Here is a 19,473-nt window from a genome sequence, read left to right as displayed (position 1 = left end):
CAGCACCCTTTAGTCAACAATATAGAAAAAGTGAAATGACCAATTTAGTAGGTTGTGAAGAAAAAGGAACCCTAATACACTGTTGATCCAAAAACCACTGCCAGGGATATACCCAAAAGAATGTAAGTTAAGTTACAATAAAGGCACCTGCATACCCATATTTATTACAGCATTATTCACAATAGCTAAGCTATGGAAACAACCAAGATGCCCCACTACTGATGAAAGATTAAGAAAATGTGGCATTTATTTACCATGGAATTTTATTCAGTCATAAAGAAGAATGAAAATTTGTCATTTGCAGATAAATGGATGGAATTGGAGAACATCATCTTAAGTGATGTTAACAAGGTTAACATCAAATTGGAGAAAATTTGTCATTTGCAGATAAATGGATGGAATTGGAGAACATCATCTTAAGTGATGTTAACAAGGTTCAAAAGGCCAAAAGATGCATTTTCTCTCATCTGTAGAACATAAACCCAATACAAACAGAAGCAATATTATGAAAAACAGGTCTCACTAAGGGGAGGTTACATATAAGAGGCAAAGGGTAAAAGAAGGAATTTAACAAGGTGAATAGGTTGATGTACTTCCTATTCAAGAATGAATATAGGTTTTTTAAAACCTGTTGAAATCACCATAAGAAGAGGACTAAGATAGAAAGGAGAAAAATAGAGGAGATGAACCAATTTGGGTTATAATAATTATATATATGGAAGTGTCAAAAGGAAACAAATGTATAGCTATCTTAAACAATAAAACTGTCACTTTTTATAAAAATGGAGAACTGGTGGGGAGGGTTGGTACCAGTGGGAAGTGGGAGGATGTTAGGAGAAGGTATAGGAGGGTGAATATGGTAGAAAAATTGTGTACACATGTATGTAAGCAAAAAAATGGGACCTGTTGAAATTATTCTAGGAATGGGTGGAGGGTTATAAAGGAGAATGATGGAAGGCATGAATTCAGCTATGATAGATTGTAAGAACATTTGTAAATGTCACAATGTACCCCCTGTACAACAATGGAAAATAAATAAATAAACAGAAGGGATGTTGGAAGACAAAAAAAATAGCCTGAAAAGACAAAGTAAACATCAGAATTAGACTCAGATATAGTAAAGATTGGGGATATATCAAATTAGGAATTTAAAATAACAATGATTAATATGTTAACGGTATCCATGAAAAAATTGGATGGCATGCAAAAGTAAATAAGTAATGTAAGCAGAGATATGGATACTCTGAGGAAGAATCAAAATGAAATGCCAGGTATCAAAATCACTGTTACAAAATGAAGACTGACTTGGATGAAGCTCTTCAGTAGATTAGACATGGCTGAAGAAAGAATCATTGAGTTTGAAGATATGTCACAATGGAATATTTAAGAACTGTGAGAAAAAATACAAAAGATATAGCATATGCCTAATGGGAATATCAGAAAGAGAATTAGGAAATAAACAGAAGAAATATGTGAAATAATGACTGAGAAGTTTTCAAAATTAATGGCAGATATCAAACCACAGGTCCAGAAAGCTCATAAGCCCAAGGAGGATAAATACCAAAAAGCTATACCTAGAAAAGTCACATTCAAAATGCAGAACATAAAAACCAAAAAGAAAAATCAGGAAAAGCTAGAAGGGGATGAAAGGGTAAGCACCCCATCTTTAGAGGGAAATAAGTAGTAATTATATTAGACTTCTCTTTAGATACCATGCAAACAAAAAACAAATGCAATAAAATATTTAAAGTGCTGAAAGAAAAACAAAACAAAACACCAACCTAGAAATAGCTATTCAGTGAAATTATTCTTCAAAAGAAAAGAGAAATACTTTCTCAGGCAAGCAAAAGTAATGGGAATTTCACCAGTAGACTTGCCTTGCAAGAAACATTAAAAGAAGCTCTTCCCAGAGAAGGAAAGTGATATAGGTCAAAAACCCATACCTACATGAAGACAGAAAGTCTGTTAAAAGAAGGAATAAATAAAAAGGAAATTTAAAATGGGTAAAAGACTTAAATAGACACATAACAAAAGAATATGTTTTAATGTTTGATAAATGTAAGGTGCTTAACATCATTAGTGGCAAGATACACAAATAAAAAAATAGTAAGATACAATTTCCTAATTCCTGTCTACCCACAGAATGACAAAAGCTAAAACAAGCAAGAAAACAAACAAAATAAAAAAGATTGGGTGATGTAAGATGCTAACTGCTGTAAGGTATAGGGATGTGGATTGACTGGAATTCTATACTCTGCCTGGGAAGAAAAAACTGTACAACCATTTTGCAAATTGTCTGATAGCATCTACAAAACTGTATGTATTATATTCTAGAGCTGCGGATTTCCATTGCTAAAATTAAACTCCGCAGACACTCAAGCATCTACATGTCTTTGAATGTTCACAGCAGCACTCTAGAGGTCATATTCCAGAGGGTATGAGTGAGGCTTTTGTGTGGTTGGTCATGTTGTTTCTTCATCTGGGTGTTTGCCAAATTATAAAAATTTATTAATTTATACACTTGTTATGTGCATACTTTCTGTAAACAGTAGATTCTTGGTACACAAAGGCATGTGGTTGCAAGGAGACTGCTGCTGAGGAAAACCACTAATGCTCAGAATGACTGAGCTTAGTGTTGTACTGCAGATGCTGGATTCATTTTTTTTCTAAAAACATGCATCTTATAAGAAATCTAAAATCATCACTTTATCACTTCAGTTAAACACATTATGTACTCTTTTTGACTTGGGAGGATTACCACAACTTTTACCTTGCTTTTTAGAGGCAGACTTTCACAAAATTAAGGGGAGAAACACTCAGCAGATAACGGGATTCCAACACAAAAGATAATGATGCAGGGGCTGGGTGAGAGCTGCTCTTCATCCATTGAGCTGTGTAATGTGGACATGGACATGGACATTTTTTGTTGTGAAATTTCTTTTTATTTTTTATTTATTAGTTTTTAACCATGCTTGCTCAAAATCATGTGTAATTAATCTGGAAATTTGGCAGACATACTGTATATATTATGGAGAAAAAAAGTTAAAGGAAATGTTTTGACTTTTAAAATAAGGGTCTTTAAATAGGCAGTGCTTTTAAAACAATTCAGGTTTTAAAAAATTAGCTACTGTTTTCTAAATAAAAATATGTGCAAACACCCAATCTATAAATTAAACGGAAGTAGACAAGCTCTGAGTTTAGGCTCTGAATTAAAGAATCTAAACACTAACCCAACATCCACACAGTTTATCACCCCCTATTCCCCTACCCTTTTCTGAGCCTGCTATTCCCAGAGGTAACTCTAGGAATTCCGGAAAAACAGTTTGAGAGCTCCTTTTACATGGACTAAAAGAGGAATGGTCTGCACAGGTATTGGGTCATTCAGATCCCAGAGCTTGCACAAACTTTAGACATTAGCCTCACCCAGGACTTAATAATCAGAACGTTTGGATCACAGGAAGGCTTGGGCATCTAGATCTCTAATCCATAGTCCTAATCATTTGTATGCTGGGCAAGAATACAAAATGCTACTCTGGAAGACACTTTAGAACAGTGCTGCTCAAACTTCCATGGGCAGTTGCATTGGGGAGCTTCCTTATAGGCTAATTTTAGAGGCCCATCCCAGAAATTCTAATTAGGTACTTTTGGGATGGAGTACAGGAATGTATATTAACATTTCCTTAACTTGAGAAACATATTTTAGAGGATAGATAATCACAACCAAGAAATGTCAGATCTTGAGAGGTTAAGGAACCACACAAGGTCATAAATCCAAGATGGATCAGGAATGGAATGTAAGTTTCCTGACTTGTGGACTTATGCAGAGCATCCATCTCCATCCATGATGCTCACTTCTTGTTTTTTGATCAGAATCTGCACACATATTTTTCTTCATCAGGAACCCATTACTAAATTAAATTTCACATGGCAGCTTCTCTAGATACATTTAGCTGCATGGAGACACAGAACTGAGACATGACAAAACCTCTGAACAATTGGAAACTATTACTTTTGGAGGCATTCTATGGATTATCCATTTTCCTCTCCCTCCTGATATTGCTGCATGAGCTGAACAGTTTCCACAAGATCTTGCTGGTCTGTAATGAACGAATAAATAGGGAAAGTGTACAAACCCAATGGGATTCAGACAAAAGTAGACTGGCTCTTTAAAAAATTGTCATTAGTATACAAATTGCTTAGGTTTTTTTTTTTTTTTAAAAAAAAGGAAATCCAGAGAAGAAAATTCTCCATCAATATCAACAGGGACATCTTGGCTGTTTCCATAACTTGACAAATGCAGTAATATTATTAAACTTGGGTCACACACTAAGGGGAGGACACATACAAGAGGAATGGGGAAAGGTAGGAAATCCAAAACTCAAAGTGTTTGGTGTGCCCACTGCATAGGAGCTAATACAGTAACCTTAAAATGACAGAGGTCACTATGGGAAGGTGACTGGGAAGTATGAAGGGGTCTGGTAGAGATGAATCAGTTCAGGTTATAATACACTTGTGCATGGAAGCAATGCTAGGAATCTCTCTGTATAGCTATCCTTATCTCAACTAGCAAAAACACTAGGTCTTTCTTATTATTGCTATGTCTACTCTTCAACAAAATTGGAGGAAAGGGCAGAACAGGTTCTGCCTAGAAGGGGAGTGGGGGGCGAGGGAGAGGGCGTGGGGCAGGGGAGAGAAATGGCCCAAACAATGTATGCACATATGAATAAGTGAATAAAGAAAAAATATATCAACGGGGAGTTTTAGGCCCACAGTTGGCCATGGAGTTTATACCTACTACAATGATGGACCAAAGTTTTGTTACATAAATAAATTCCTCAACATAAGGTTATTATGTAATCCTCATTTTACTATAAAGTTGTTTTTTTTTGCAGACTATTTTATCTCTTTTTTAAAATGTTTATTTTATGTTTATTATCATATTATTGTTGTACTGGGGGTACACTGTAACATTTACAAAAGTGCTTACCATAATTTGCCACAGAACTGAAGGTATAGTTCACTGTTAGAGTACTTACTTGTCTCGCATGAGTTCCATTCCTCCCCTGGCCCCGCAAAAAAACTAAAGTAAAACAGTAAAATGATATATAATACTAAGTGTTGGTAAAATGTGGAGGGACTGATCTCTTAGGCATTGCAGATGGAAGCATAAATTGGTACAAGTCCACTAAAAAACTCTACAGTTAGTTCTGAACCAATGTTAACTTCTCGATGCACTAGATACATACTCAAATTCTGTACTAGGTACCTACTCAATAGAAATGAACACACATACCTATGAAAATGCATGCACAGATATTCATAACAACACTGTTCATAGCCCCAACCGGGAAATGATTTGAGTGTTCATCAATAACCAAAAGGGTAAATATGCCATGCTATAGTTTCACCTTGGGATGACTTAAGAATGAGCGAACTACAACTCCAAACAATGAACTGTCTGAAATGCACAAAAAACATGAGCATAAGAAGCCTGATGTAAAAGACACGTGGTTTATGAGTCTATTCCTGTTCATTTCAAGGAGAGTCAAAGTTAACTGATAGTATTTCAAGTCAGAGTGGCCATTGCCTTTGGGAGAAGACTGTCGCACGGGGGCACAGAGAGGACTTCTGGGTGCTGGTAATGTTCTGTTCTTCCATCTGAGTGATGGTTACATGACTGTATTCAGTTTGTGAACTTGTGAGTTTGATACAATGTATGTATTTCTTACAATTGCTGGAAATTTCTATTTGATCTCTTCTTAGATTTGTGATCCTGAGGAAGTTAAATAACTTATTTGAATCTCAGCTTTCCCATGTGTAAAATAAAGACGTTCCATTCACATTTGCAGTATTATTGGAGAGGCAGTTGAAATTGTTAAGGTATTTAGTAGACATCTGACACATAACAGGTGCTCAAAATTGTACTTATTTTGACAAGGAAAAGCTCACAGAAATATTTCTTTTCAAAATTTTTTATTAGTTTCTAAAAACAGTTTCACCAAGGTATTTCACACATGCATATATTATACCTTGATCAAATTAACCCTCTCTGTTGCCCTTTCTTTTCCCTGTTCCCGCTCTCACCTTATTTTTCAAGAGCTTTCAGTGGGCTTCCTTAAGCCATCTTCGTGCATAACATAATGTATTTCCATATTATTCACCCTTCCCTCATCACTTTCTTTCTCTGTTTACCTGTCAATCTCTGTCCTTTGGTGAATTCATTTATGTCAATACCTATGCGCCTATTTATCATGAATCTATTACTTATTTCTTTATGCCTTTCCCTTTCATATTTCAGTTAGCTTTAAATTATATACTATTTACTCAATAAATTCACCAAATTCCTAAAAGCAGGCCATAGAATATTATCTCCAGGTACAAAACAGTAGCATAAATAATGACAATTCCTCATTAACCATCCCTGACTGTGTAAAGGGCTCGTGCCATGAGTGTTTTTCCTTGCATTGTCTTCCTGATGAACCACACTGAAGTTTAGCATTTTTACTCCCAGGGGGCTCTCAAAGCCTCGTGTATTTTCCCACTTATGTGGAACAGTTCAACAATTTTGTCTTTGAGATCTTTGGCCTTTGCTTTAGTTCTCTTTGTATTTGTACTTTCGAAAATGTTTATAGTGCTAAATTTTTGCTTAGAGACACTACTAATAAAATTATGGCTCTGTGGGAGTCAATATCCTTTTTCTGATGTTTTCTGTGTTATTCAATGTTCCCAGAACATGCAGTCACCATTGAAGAGAAAGAAAGCATGAATCGTACACCAAAGCTGCTTTCTCAGGGGTCTCAGCTACATATTTGTTTAACCTGGATCACCTCAAATATTGTGTCCCTTTCTGCTGCCACCTAAATGACCTTTCCTTTTTTTCATTTGTATTTTTAAACTGCTTTTCAAACATTCACTGCCAAACCTCCCAGCAACTAATAAACCAGGTCAATGTTATTACCCCATTTCACAGATGAGGTTAAGAGTTCCTAGAAGTTATAGGTTGAGCTAGTGTGGATGGAGATAGCAATTCACATTTTTTGGAACCCAGTTTTATGTATACAGGTTCCAGGACCACAAGAAAAGTATTACTTGTGGTTGTATAGAGGAAAATCACACACACACACACAAAAACAAACCAAAATACCTCCAGATCTGCCTACCTATTTATCAAAGAGATAGGCATATCTTTTTATTTCTCTCTTTTATATTTTGATTACTTTTAAGTTATATACTATTTCAGCTATTATATCACCAAATTCCTAAAAGCAGGTCATGGGAAATTCTTCCCATATATAAAGCAGTAGTATAAATAGTGACAATTCATAATTCAGATCCACTAAAAGATTTTACTGAAATACCTATGAAAGGGAGAGAAAGACTGTCTTCCTGCTGGTGTCAGTTTCAAGAAGCATCTCTAACTGCTCTTCCCACTCTAGTTCAAGTCATGGTGGAAACCTGAATAGGACTTGAATAGTTTGTATGCCAACTCACAGGCAAAGTGTTGTGAGTTACATTCTCAGGAGCAATAAACCAAAAAAAGAAAAGTACTAAATAAATACTAAATGTTGGTTTGATATGGGTTAACTGAAGCTCTCACACATTGATGAGAGTGTAAATTGGTGCAAACTCTTGGGAAACTGCAATTAGCTTTGTACATATGCTTATATCATGATGTACAAGTCCTGTATTAGATATATGTCCAGTAGAAATGCATATATATAATTCATTAGATGTAATATATATGCATTTTCTAGCTCATTGCGGGGACTTTATTTTTTAATTTAATAGGCTCATGTTTCATTTAGTTATGTGTATATTTAAAGATGCTCAGTAGATGTGGGGATTCCATGCTTTGTAGGTTTCATGAAAGACCATGAACATGAAGCAAAAATAATCCAATGTCTTTATTTCAGATTGTGTGAGATAACCATGAAAATAAGTATTTAAAAATCCCAACTTGATTTTTTAGCCTCTAAATGTGTTCATTGAATTCAAAGTGCAATGTTATCGCCTACTGCGAAAGACCTGGAAAAGCCATTGTTTAATGATAGATGATGTTTCTTTGTAAAATAAAATAAAGTGATGTAGGTGAGAGTGTGAGGATAGGGAAATGAAGAAGACATTGCTGTGCATCTGAAAGTGAAACTTATTTAAATATAAGTTTTGAGTCAATATCTCATGTGAAGCAATGGGAAAGAGTATATCTTTAAGAAATAATTTTAAACAAATTCTAATAATAAAAAAATAATACATCCATAATTTATATACTGAATTTTTTGTATAAATGGATTTGTATAATTAGTATACTATTATATAAGCATTTTGAAAGGATAATAATAAAAACATACTAATAACCATAGACACTATAGTATAATAATACTTATATATAAATCATATACATTGGTGCCAAATAACCAAAAATGCAAACAGAAGTACTTTTTTTCTACAGTGTACCACCACTAAAACAGTGTATCTCTTTAAACAATAAATGTAGCACTTGGCATTATACTATACTTTTTTGACTTTTAACTTTTCATGAAGTATTTCAGAAAAATACTTTCTTCACTTGAAACTTTTTCATTAAAACTGAAATTTTGTAAGAAGATTTTTAACTTAAAATTCACAACAGTTGAAAGGTTTACTTGGGGCTTAATCTAGGTTAAGATTACCTATGCTAACTCTCTCATTCTATGTTTTCAACTCCAGCAAGGTGAATTTTTGTTCACTCAAAAGTCTTATTGCTCATATGGAGTCTTTTTCAATCTATACTATGCTTGAAGCGATTAATTTTACCTGCGTGCCCTCACCTTCATGAATCCTTTCAGTTTATTCATTCTAACTTTTGTAGAGGTATAAAATACTCTATGAATTAATACCAAAAGCTTGTTTCCCTTTGAGAGCATGCATTTGGTAAGATTATATTAAAAATATAAATATTATAGTATTATTTTAAGAAAACTAGCAAATGAGTGTCCTTGATATTCTATCATTTTGTCTTTTATACTATTTGTTTCTAGTTATGCCAAATTTATTTTCTACATTCCCTTGATTTTGGTGGTATTTTTAAACAAAACTCTATGCAACCCCTTTATGAGAAATCTGCCTATCATTGTATACTAAAATATAGGTATTTCTTGTTTGGAGGTTCTAGCAAGGGGGTGCAGCTACTCAGATACCTTTGAATAAAGAACGGTCCTTCTCTATAGTATGTCATCTTCTTACACTGAGTGGCTAGCTTCCAGAGAGAGGCACATGGAACAGTGAAAGGAGACAGTGATATCAATCTAGCTAGCCATATCAGCTGAATCAACCCTGGCCATCGATAGGGTGACAGATGTCACAGCTAGGTTGTCTTCATATACTAGATAGTTTCTTAACAGGTTGCTGCTGAGAGAGATGGTTGTCATTTAGAATAACACAAACGTTATCTCTGTTACAATTAAGGCCTTATTTTCTTCAAAGACTTAGAAGAATTAAAGAATCAAAGAATTAATACCATTGCAAACTGTGGGCTGCCAGGGTACAGTTTTGACACAGCAGTCAGTGACTCACCTTTGGCAATCTGAGGTGTGGGAAGTAACATTTAGATGGGCCTTTCTGGAGATTGGACTGGCATGGTACATCACTAGGGAACATCAGCATATTCAGACGAGGATTCATCTTTTATAAAGAAACTGTCAGAGAGACAGACAAGATGGTAAGCCATCAGTGGTAAGGTACCATGTAGAGGGCAACATCGAAGGCAGCAAGGGTTCTATGAGAAGAGATGGCAGCTAAGGTTCAAAATGTCATAATGGAAACAAGATACCAAGCACTGAGCCAGGAGAAGCAGTTCATAGCAACATCTTGGAGAGTCTCTATCACCACAAAGGAGGCAGGTTCATCGTCTAGGGTGCATTCCTACTCAGAATTCCCTATTTCAATGAAAAACAGTACTATAGTACATGAAGATGTCCACACCTTTGCAGCTCTTCTCAATGAAGTGGCATTCATTTGCCTGCAACTTGAGTCTGTTGTGAACTGCTTTCCAAGAAGCTGCAACACAGAGACATTTTATGAGTTCCAGAATCTTGACATGCTGGGGTCTTAGCGCCTCTACTTTCGTTTTCTTGGAAACTGTCCTGAAACTGCCATGAGAGAAATTCTGCTTAGCATAGTGGAGGATGAAAGGCCATATGGAGAAGAACTGGTACATCTTAGGAGACAGAAGCAGGAGTCAACTGCTAAACATAAGTGAGGCCATCTTGAATCTTTCTGTGCAACCAACTTGCAACTAAATGTAGTCATATGAATGAGCACAAGAGAACCCACTCAGAATCCTGAGAAATAACAGATCCTCACTATTGAAGCCACTAAGATTTGGTACAGTTGTCTATGCAGCTATAGTGAATTGGTAAAGAAACTTGTACTGGAAGTAAGGTGCTATCTTATAAAACCTACATATGTAGCACTGGCTTTGGTACTGGCAGCAGGTGCCAGTTAGCAAGATAGAAATCTATCTGGTTTGGGAGGTGAAAGAATGAAAAGGGACTGTTAAAGACTGGAAAAGGGGTGACATGTGCCATATAGTACAGAACAACTGAAAAATTGTTACCAGTGGTAATTTGAAAGATAGAATATATACATAATAAATTTTTGGTTTGGTCTTCATCTCATAGCTAGAACTACATTACAGAAAGCATTGGAAGTGCCAATTGCCTTGTCTTAGCCAAATACAGTAAGTTAAAGCAGTGAAAAATGCCATAAAGAAGTTGTTTAGAGTGCAAAAACTTAAAGGAAAATATAAAAGGCCTAGGACTTGCCAAACTCAGAAAATAAAACAGTATCTTAACCTCAATGACTCCAGTTGGTAAAATTCTTAAAGTAAAATAATTCTTGGGACCGAATACCAATACAAAGTGTGAGAACTCAGCTGGAAAAAGCTGAGCTGCCAGGAGTCAGAGCAGTCAATTCAGACAAGAAGCCAAAATTGAACACGGTCCCAAGTGTTCTGTTCTATGTGAGGAATCTGTAGAATGAGTTCCCCCACCCAAAAGACTTCTGCCATTTCATGGACCTGGGGTGGATTGGGTGGGGGGAGGAGTAAGGTAGAGAAGAGAAAGAGATAAGAGTACAAAAGTACGGAGTTCTGAAAGTAGAAAAAACTATCTTCAAGTAACCAAATTCTTCCAAAAGGGAAATACTTGGTGAAGGAAGGTCTTAGCTGAGGGCTCTTTCAGTGAGGCCTCTGAATATAGGAACCTAGCTGAAAACAGAGCTATGCTAAGAGCACGGGCCGTCAAGAGGCTGAGTCCTTGACTTAAGCCAGTTAGTTCTGGAGACTGCAATCCCATGCTTATGTGCCAGGTTTGGTGGAAGGAAGGCAGCTTTATCTGCCAGGCAAGCCTTTGCAATTACCTATGGGGACCTGAAAGATCACATGTAGGTTTTTGGCTTAGAGATGGATGCCTTGGAATATGACTGTATGGTCTCTTCATAACTTCTGCAAAATTTAAAGTGGTACTCATAGACCCTCTCACTACCTCTCAGTGATAAGAATCTCAAAAATAATGTCTTCTAACAGTCTCAGACATACAGAAAAGCAAAGATAGGCCTGTCTTGAAAAGAATTATGGATGTGACATATGCAACATAGAAAGAAGCACTATCAGATCCACAGGAAATCCAGAAAATGTTAGTAGAGTGGTGCAGAAAAAAATACCCTGAGTTTGAACTCAATGGGATAAAGATAAAAATACTAAGAAACTTCTGAGTTCCCTATCTGTCGATGGGTAGAAAACAGACATAGAGAATTACTCAGCTGCTAAAACAAGAGGTTTCTCATCTAAAAGGAAAGACATCTCAGAGGATGGAGGCAAGATCTACTCCCATGAGCAGATCATGGGACTTTATGGGAATTCCAGATTCCAGACCTGAGAAACCAGGAAACTTCGTTTTTGTACTCTTGAACTGCTATCCTGAAACTCACTTTATGCCATTTACAAATATTTTTCTCATTCAAACAACAAACTTGAAGGGTAAGCATTGCTATCTTTATTTTACATACACGGAAACTGAGAAATTAAAGTAATTATTTGGGTGATTAAGCAGAGCTTCAAACACAGGTCTTCCTTGCTCAAACAAATGTATCTTTTCACTTTTTTTCTCTTCCTTCATTATGGCTTGACATTTTCTAGAAATTTATTACTGTGAAATAAATAATAAAGTTTTTATTTATTTTCATGACATTATTTTTATAATATCAGTATCCACGGCATTTATCTTCAAAATAAATTTTTTATAGTATCAGTTTATTGCAAATTGCTTGATAAAATATCTAAAAGGTTATACTTAACTTAAAAAAAATTTTGTTATAATCTAAGTTGATTTGTACTTTTCACATGCTCTAAGCTTCATACAATCTTATCTACATGATAAAGACCAAAAAAGGGGATTTTGGTGCATATCATGAAACATAGGAGAAAATTTGCTTTTCATATTCTTGCCTTTTTGATTTTTGGCTATGTAATAATTATACATATTTATGGGAAACAGTGTGATATTTCAAAACATATATATAGTGTTTGCTGATCAAATTAAGGTAATTAGCATTTTCATTTCCTTATCATTTCTTTGTTTGAGAACTTCAAGTTCTTGTCTTCCTAGTTTTTCAAAAATATGCACCCATTTTGCAAATTCCTGTTAGCCTCCTTCCATACCATACTTCTCAAACTCTAATAATCACTATTCTATATTCAGGTGGACTTCATAGCTTCACATGCAAGAAAGATTATACAGTGTTTGTCCTTCTGTGCCTACCTTATTTCACTTATCATAATATGCTCCAATTCCATCCACATTGTTAAATGGCAGGATTTCATTCTTCTTTTCAGAAGAATATCACATTATATATAAATGCCACATTTTATTTATCCATTGAGCTGCTGATGGCCACCTAGGTTAACTCCATATCTTAGCTATTGTGAATAGTGCTACAATAAACATGGGAATACAGATATGTTAATTTCATTTTCTTTGTATATATACCCAGAAATAGGTTTATTTTTAGTTTTTTTTAAGGGATCTCCATCCTGTTCTTTATAATAGCTGAACTGTACTTAACTTTGATGGTCCTTTACTTGTGACAGTCACATCTAAACACTTCGCACTTACTAACTCATATAATTCTTACATCAAACTTATCATGAGGACTAGCTTTATCTCTACTTTTATAGATGAAATTAGGTACAGAGAAGGTGTGCAATTCTCCAAAATCACATAGCAAGAGAATGATACAGAGCATTTGCTGATGTGTCTCAAGTGGTGGAGCCTAGCAAACACAAGGCCTTGAGTTCAAACCCCAGTATCACAAAAAATAAAACAAACAAAAACCTAAAAGAAACTATACTGTCATTTACTATTTTATATTTCCTTAAAAATGACACTTTGGTAATAGTATTTTCATTTTAAGAAGAAATTATTCTGAAAAATAGAATAAGCATCTCTAAAAGTAGAAAATATTTCATAAATAACAGTTTATAGAAAAGCATGCAAATCTTTCAAAAGAGGGCTGAGAGGTTTCTAGAAGCATATGCTGTTGATGAGGGGACTAGAGGTATGGATGATAGACTGAAAATAGTAGAAAGTGACTGTCAGAGTGCTGCTCCTGTTGGTAACTGCTAAGGAGGAGAATGAGGAATCTGATCATGTCTGGCTTGTGTATGGTCAAAAGAGTACCTATGTTCCTGATGGGATAACGCTACTCACTGTGCAAATACTCTATAGAGGATCCAAATAAAGACTCATTCTGATCTACCTTTTGCCGTTGCTTTGGTCTGAATGTTTGTGACCCTCCAATTCATAGACTGAAACTTAACCCTGAAGATGAGACCTTTGGAAGGCAATTAGGTCATAAGGCTTCCATCCTCACGAACGGGATTAGTGGACTTTATAAAGGGACCTTCTCTGTCATGTGAAGACACATGAAAGGCACCACTATGAAGAATGGGCCTTCTCCATACACCAAATCTGCTTGTGTCTTGATCTTGAATTTTCCACGTTCCATGTCTGTGAATATTTCTGTTGTTTATAAATTAGCTAGGCTAAGATATTTTCTTATGTAGCAGCCTGGACAGATTAAGATATAAATCAAGTCATGCCCCTCATTTTTCTCCCTATTCTTCGATGTATAGGCTCATATTTTAAATTTAATGGATATATTTTGCTAAGCACTTTAAAATATTTTGAAACAAAGCAGAAAAGACAAATAAGCAATTACAGATCTCATCTAGTTACAGAAATAATTTGACAGATTAAATGGAAAAAATAGAGGGATAACTGAAGCAAAATTCAGGGAGATAGCATGAAGAAAAATATTGGTAGGGCCGTTAAATTGGACCAGGAATGAGATCCCTTAAAAAAATCTTACTATAAAGGCTTGCTACTGGTGGGCTGCAAATCAGCTTTTAACAGTTGGTGGGAAAATAGAATTCTGGTCAGTTACACAATTTACAAGGCATATAAGATAAAATCAGAACAGTTGTTAGGAGAAGCAAAATTATTGCTGTTACTAATATCCGACAGAAATTTCTCCCCATGGTCCTCATAAAGCCAGAACCATGTAATATAGCAGCTTATATTCTCAGCCACACTCTTACAGTAGACATAATGACAAGTTTCATACTGTCCTTGGCATCATTCTAAAACAACATTTCAGTAATGGCAATTCTGCAAGGGACAATACAACGCCATTCAGGTATGCAGTTGTCTTCTGCTTTCATAAAATCCAGGGTAGATTTTAAAGGATCTACAATGATGGATGGATTTCAACTTTTAAGGAACCCTTTGTACATATTACTTCTATCTGAAGATTTTTTTTGATAGATACTGTGAATAAATGAGTAAAAAACTACTTTTTTGCAAGTGCTTTGACTGCTGACTATCTGTAGTTTTGGTTAAATATGGACCTACACATTTTAACTGCAAGTTGATCTGAGGAATGGTTTTCTATCTCTTACAATAATAAATGAGACCAGAGAAGTGAGTATAAGCTAAACAAAAGTTCAGTTCTTCTTAAAGCTTAATCCACAAACTGGTGTAAAGTTCTCAGAAAGTCTGGATAATATAACTGAAGCCATGAACTCCTGGAAATATATTCTAGCTCATCTAATGATGCCATACATCTTAAGAAGGTACTAAAGGGATGATTAATTTTGAGCTCTTCTAATAAATAAATTTTTGAATTTTTGTTCAAGCCAAATTCCATTATGAATAATAGATTCTAGTTCTGGAAGAAAATTTAAACTACTAATTTATCTAATACGGTATTTAATAGGTAATGAACTTGTATTCTATAGAGGTACAATCATTTTTTAAAAAACATATAACTGAAAAGTAACAAAGCTAAAGGGAAAATGCAAGTCTTTCTCTTAAATAATTCATTTACTACTCTTCATTGAAGGGCTTTAATGATCCCAAGAAAACCCTACACTTACTTCCTCTCAATCTCATCCACTCCATTACAATGAAAATAGGACTTCAGGAGAGAACTTGATAATTTTTTTCCTCTTTCCTTTATTTTCAAGTCTGGTGTAGTATCACATTAAAATTAACATAAGACTTACCTTCTCATTACCTGGAATAAACAGAACATTACAATCACCATCTTGCTATGAAGAAATATGATTATCTGATAAAATGCTTCATTTGGTTATCAGAAGGGAAAAATTACCTGACCCTCGGCCAGCACATATTATTACACTGACATATCCAGTCAAGGTGTGCAGGGCTAGGCATTATTTGATTAGCTGCTGTACTGTGAGTACTCAAACCTATGAGAGCTGCCAAGTTCAAGCCACTGTAGCTCATGCTATAAATCTTTCTGCTGTCCTCTGGGCCGTTCTGTTACGAGAGCTACCATTTTGCCATCACTGTCACACTACATATTTGGTCTCTAAAGCTCTGCTTGTTGTTTCATTCTGCTCTATGTCTCCCCGAGGAACACCTTCATTTTAATATAAATAGGGCATTTCATCATGGAATGGCAAAAATCATGGAAGGTATGACTCTCAATATTCCCAGACACAATGCATACAGATATATTCCAAAAGAGGTCTAAAAAAGACAAAAAAAAAAGGGGGCTTTATAAAAAGATATTGATATCATTCACACAGGTGTAATGCAGACCATATATATATAATAGTCAAGGGTGAAAACAAAACTGAAGGTGAGGCTGTAGCATTGCTACATTTGTGGCTATTGTCAGGATGTAAAGACACACCTATTTCACAATTCTATGTTCTTAACTATGTTTTTAAAAATCAAATCATCTTCACTGTCTACCCAGAATTAAAGTGTCTCTTTGCAATCCCTAGTAATTGTCTAATACACTAATACTTCCTTGAATTCAGGAGAGTCAAAAATATTTTCTGAGAAATTCTATATGACATGGCAAGAAGGGTAATACTAGTTTGGCTTGATCTTGGAGATGTGGTGAGGGAGCATCATAAATTAAGACAATAGAGTTGTGTTTTCTCCCTGGATCTGGCTTCACAAGGTTTTCAGGGGGTCCCACTAGCTTTCCTAACTTCTGGCAGTCTTTTGACCCAGTTCTATTTTCACTGTCATTCCCTGTCAGACTCTTGGAGGCCTGGAACTATCTCAGACACAGGGTCCAACATTCCCTGAAAAGGTGACCTGCAGCTAGCTGCCTCTGTCCTCCACACTGCAACTGCTCCTCTGTGTTACCATGACACTGAAAGATGATTCTCTTCCAGACATTAAATATTTACTAAAATCTTCTAGCATAAGCCTGTTGCTTACTTGATTTATTTGTTTGTTTATTTTTGTATTATTTATTTGCATTGTTTGTTTGCTTGCAGGATACCAACAACAACCCCCTCCCCTGCAAATTCTGGGTTTTCTGTAGAACTAAGTTCTAGAAGATGATAGAAGTAAACTTTTGGAAAGACCATCATACTCAAGACCATCATACTCAAAAGCTTTCCTTTACAGAAACCATGTATTTGCCCTATAGAAAGAACCCAGGCAAGTACCCTAGATGCAAATCGACGTCTTTCTGAAACCCTTTTCTTTCCCTTATCCCAGAGTTGAATACTCTAAATTTCATTGTTTCTTTTCTGTTTAGAAATAAAATTGGCTTTAAGTCTCAATGTCCTCCTTTTCATAACATCCAACTGGCGAGCCAGTGGTGCATCACTATGATGCATGATTCCAAATGCTGGTGTGCCCCTAGGCTTCCTCCAGAGATATGCCACAAATGGTAGATATCTTTCAACTAAAATATAGGTTTGTTTGGGCTCTTTTCTTTCTTTTTGTTTTTTATGAATTAATAGCTTTATTGTTCAAAGTATTTATAATTCACTTGCACGATTCTCATCCCCTGACACATACATGCACACACAATATCATTTACAAGTCACTCATTTTCAAATGGTGCTTTCTGTTCATCATCAGAATTAAATTTAAGTATTTTCCTCTTTTCTTTCTGTCCATGGTCACATTTAAATCAAAAGAAAAATGCAAAAATGTGTCATATATCCTTCTTTACTTCTATTGTACTTTAAGACAGTGAGTAGAAAAGACTAGATAAAAGGTAATATGGAACCTAGGGGATGCTTTTCCTTTGCTTTGTTTAAGTAGATAATCCAGAATGGTAAAGTAAAGACAGAGAAAATTATTATTATTCATTGGATATGCATACCATAAAATTATTTCATTTAATCATTACCGAATCCTTCTTAGGAAACTTTGTGTTATGTTATCAGTCTTCCATATAACTGGAAATTGAGGAAGGCGGGATTCAAAGCTTGATTCTATAATTCTGCAACTTACAGGTTTTCTGCTATATTGTACCTGCTCTTACAAAGAAATTAATCATAACTGTCTTTAAACATTTTTAAATGGATATAATTACTCAAAAGTAAATCCTAGCATAGAATATCATTGTTTACTTATATATTATATGTTTTATAAGATGGCAATCTTATTCATCAATAATGGATAGATGACTTTTACTCCAATTCTTTTTGAGGTATCTACCATAAATAGTTCTTTATCAGGCTTGGGCACAGTTCAAGTGGGAAAGCAATTGCTGAACAAGTGTGAGAGCCTGGGTTTAATCCCCAGTACTGCAAAAGTCAATCAATCAATTAATCAATAGTTCTTTAGCTTCTAGCCTATCTAATCCTTGTAAATATTTTTTTTAAATATCATTTGTGGTATACTGAAAAACACAGCACAGTATTTTTCAGCTGCTTGTGTCAATCCATTGTGTAGAAACTATTTTTCAAGTCTTTCAGTATGGCTGATCTTTTGACTTGCTTTGACCAATGGAATGTGGCAGAATTGAAAAATCTAGAGCCTAGGCTTCAATGGTCTTGACTTATAAGTCCACATAGAGAAGGAAACCCAGCTAAAAGGTGGTATTGGGCTTTAATGAGTTCAAACATCAGTGCCACTCCCCCACCAAAAAAAAAGTACAAATAGCTCTTAATGGAAGGGAATTCAACTCCACTGATAATAAAAGAAATTCAGATTAAAGCTACTGTATTAAGATAGCATTTCCTCCTATACATTTGGCTAAAGAAATGCAATAATTGGATCTACATTCTTAGTAAGACTCATACATTTCTCAAACATTTTTGCTGTTAGCATGAAATGGGGAAAAAATTCTCATGGAGTTGAATTGGAAAATATTTACTGAAATACCAATTCTATTTGTTCTTTGATTCAACCATCTCACTTCTGAAAATGTATTGACAAAAATATTTGCACATACAAAAATATGTGTGCATAGATATTCATTAAAACATTGCATCTTGTGACAAATATTAGAAACACCTAAATGACATCAATATAGAAATCTGGTTAAATAAATCACTGTGCATTTATGCAATAGAATGCTTTGCCATTTTTTTTAATGAGCTGCTCTATAAACACTAAGATGGAAAGATCAGTAGGACATTTTCCCCCCAACCCATGTCTCTCTATTCACCATAAAGACCAGGCACAGGGCCTGGGCTGAGGTATATATGGGGTAGGTGCACTTTGCCTCTTCTTTCTATACAGTTACAGTAATAATACACCTTGTACTAGGACACATTTAAAAATACTTCAAAATAAAAGAAATACTAAAGAAGAGACTAATGTGTTCAAATGGAAGTTGCATTATTCTATCAAGAGCATCTTGTAATTTTTCATGTTTTCTCCAGAAATTAATGCAGAAGATAATATATTGATTAAACAATTATATTTGAAAACATTTTTGATTCTAAGGAACTCTGAGTATACATTCTAAGCCCTTTGACAATTACTGATATCTAATTGTAGTACATATTCTTTAAGTGTATTTGACTAACAAAATTCAGAAGCTATACTTGTATGTTGGCAATAAAACACTTGTGTATTGCTAATCTTTTATGTTTCTGATGTAACATGATTTGGAATGGAAGAAGAGAATTTCCTCTTACACATT

The 19,473-nt window shown here is 35.0% G+C and overlaps 1 pseudogene; it reads right to left on the bottom strand.

Moving 5' to 3' along the window:
* Window positions 1–18,975: 18,975 nt before the first annotated feature.
* Window positions 18,976–19,100, bottom strand: LOC141411267 (small nucleolar RNA SNORA51; annotated as a pseudogene).
* Window positions 19,101–19,473: the final 373 nt, after the last annotated feature.

The sequence above is a fragment of the Castor canadensis genome, chromosome 9 (genome assembly GCF_047511655.1).
Source record: "Castor canadensis chromosome 9, mCasCan1.hap1v2, whole genome shotgun sequence".
In the NCBI taxonomy this organism is placed as follows: domain Eukaryota; kingdom Metazoa; phylum Chordata; class Mammalia; order Rodentia; family Castoridae; genus Castor; species Castor canadensis.
This window is presented reverse-complemented; position numbering and strand designations above follow the sequence as displayed.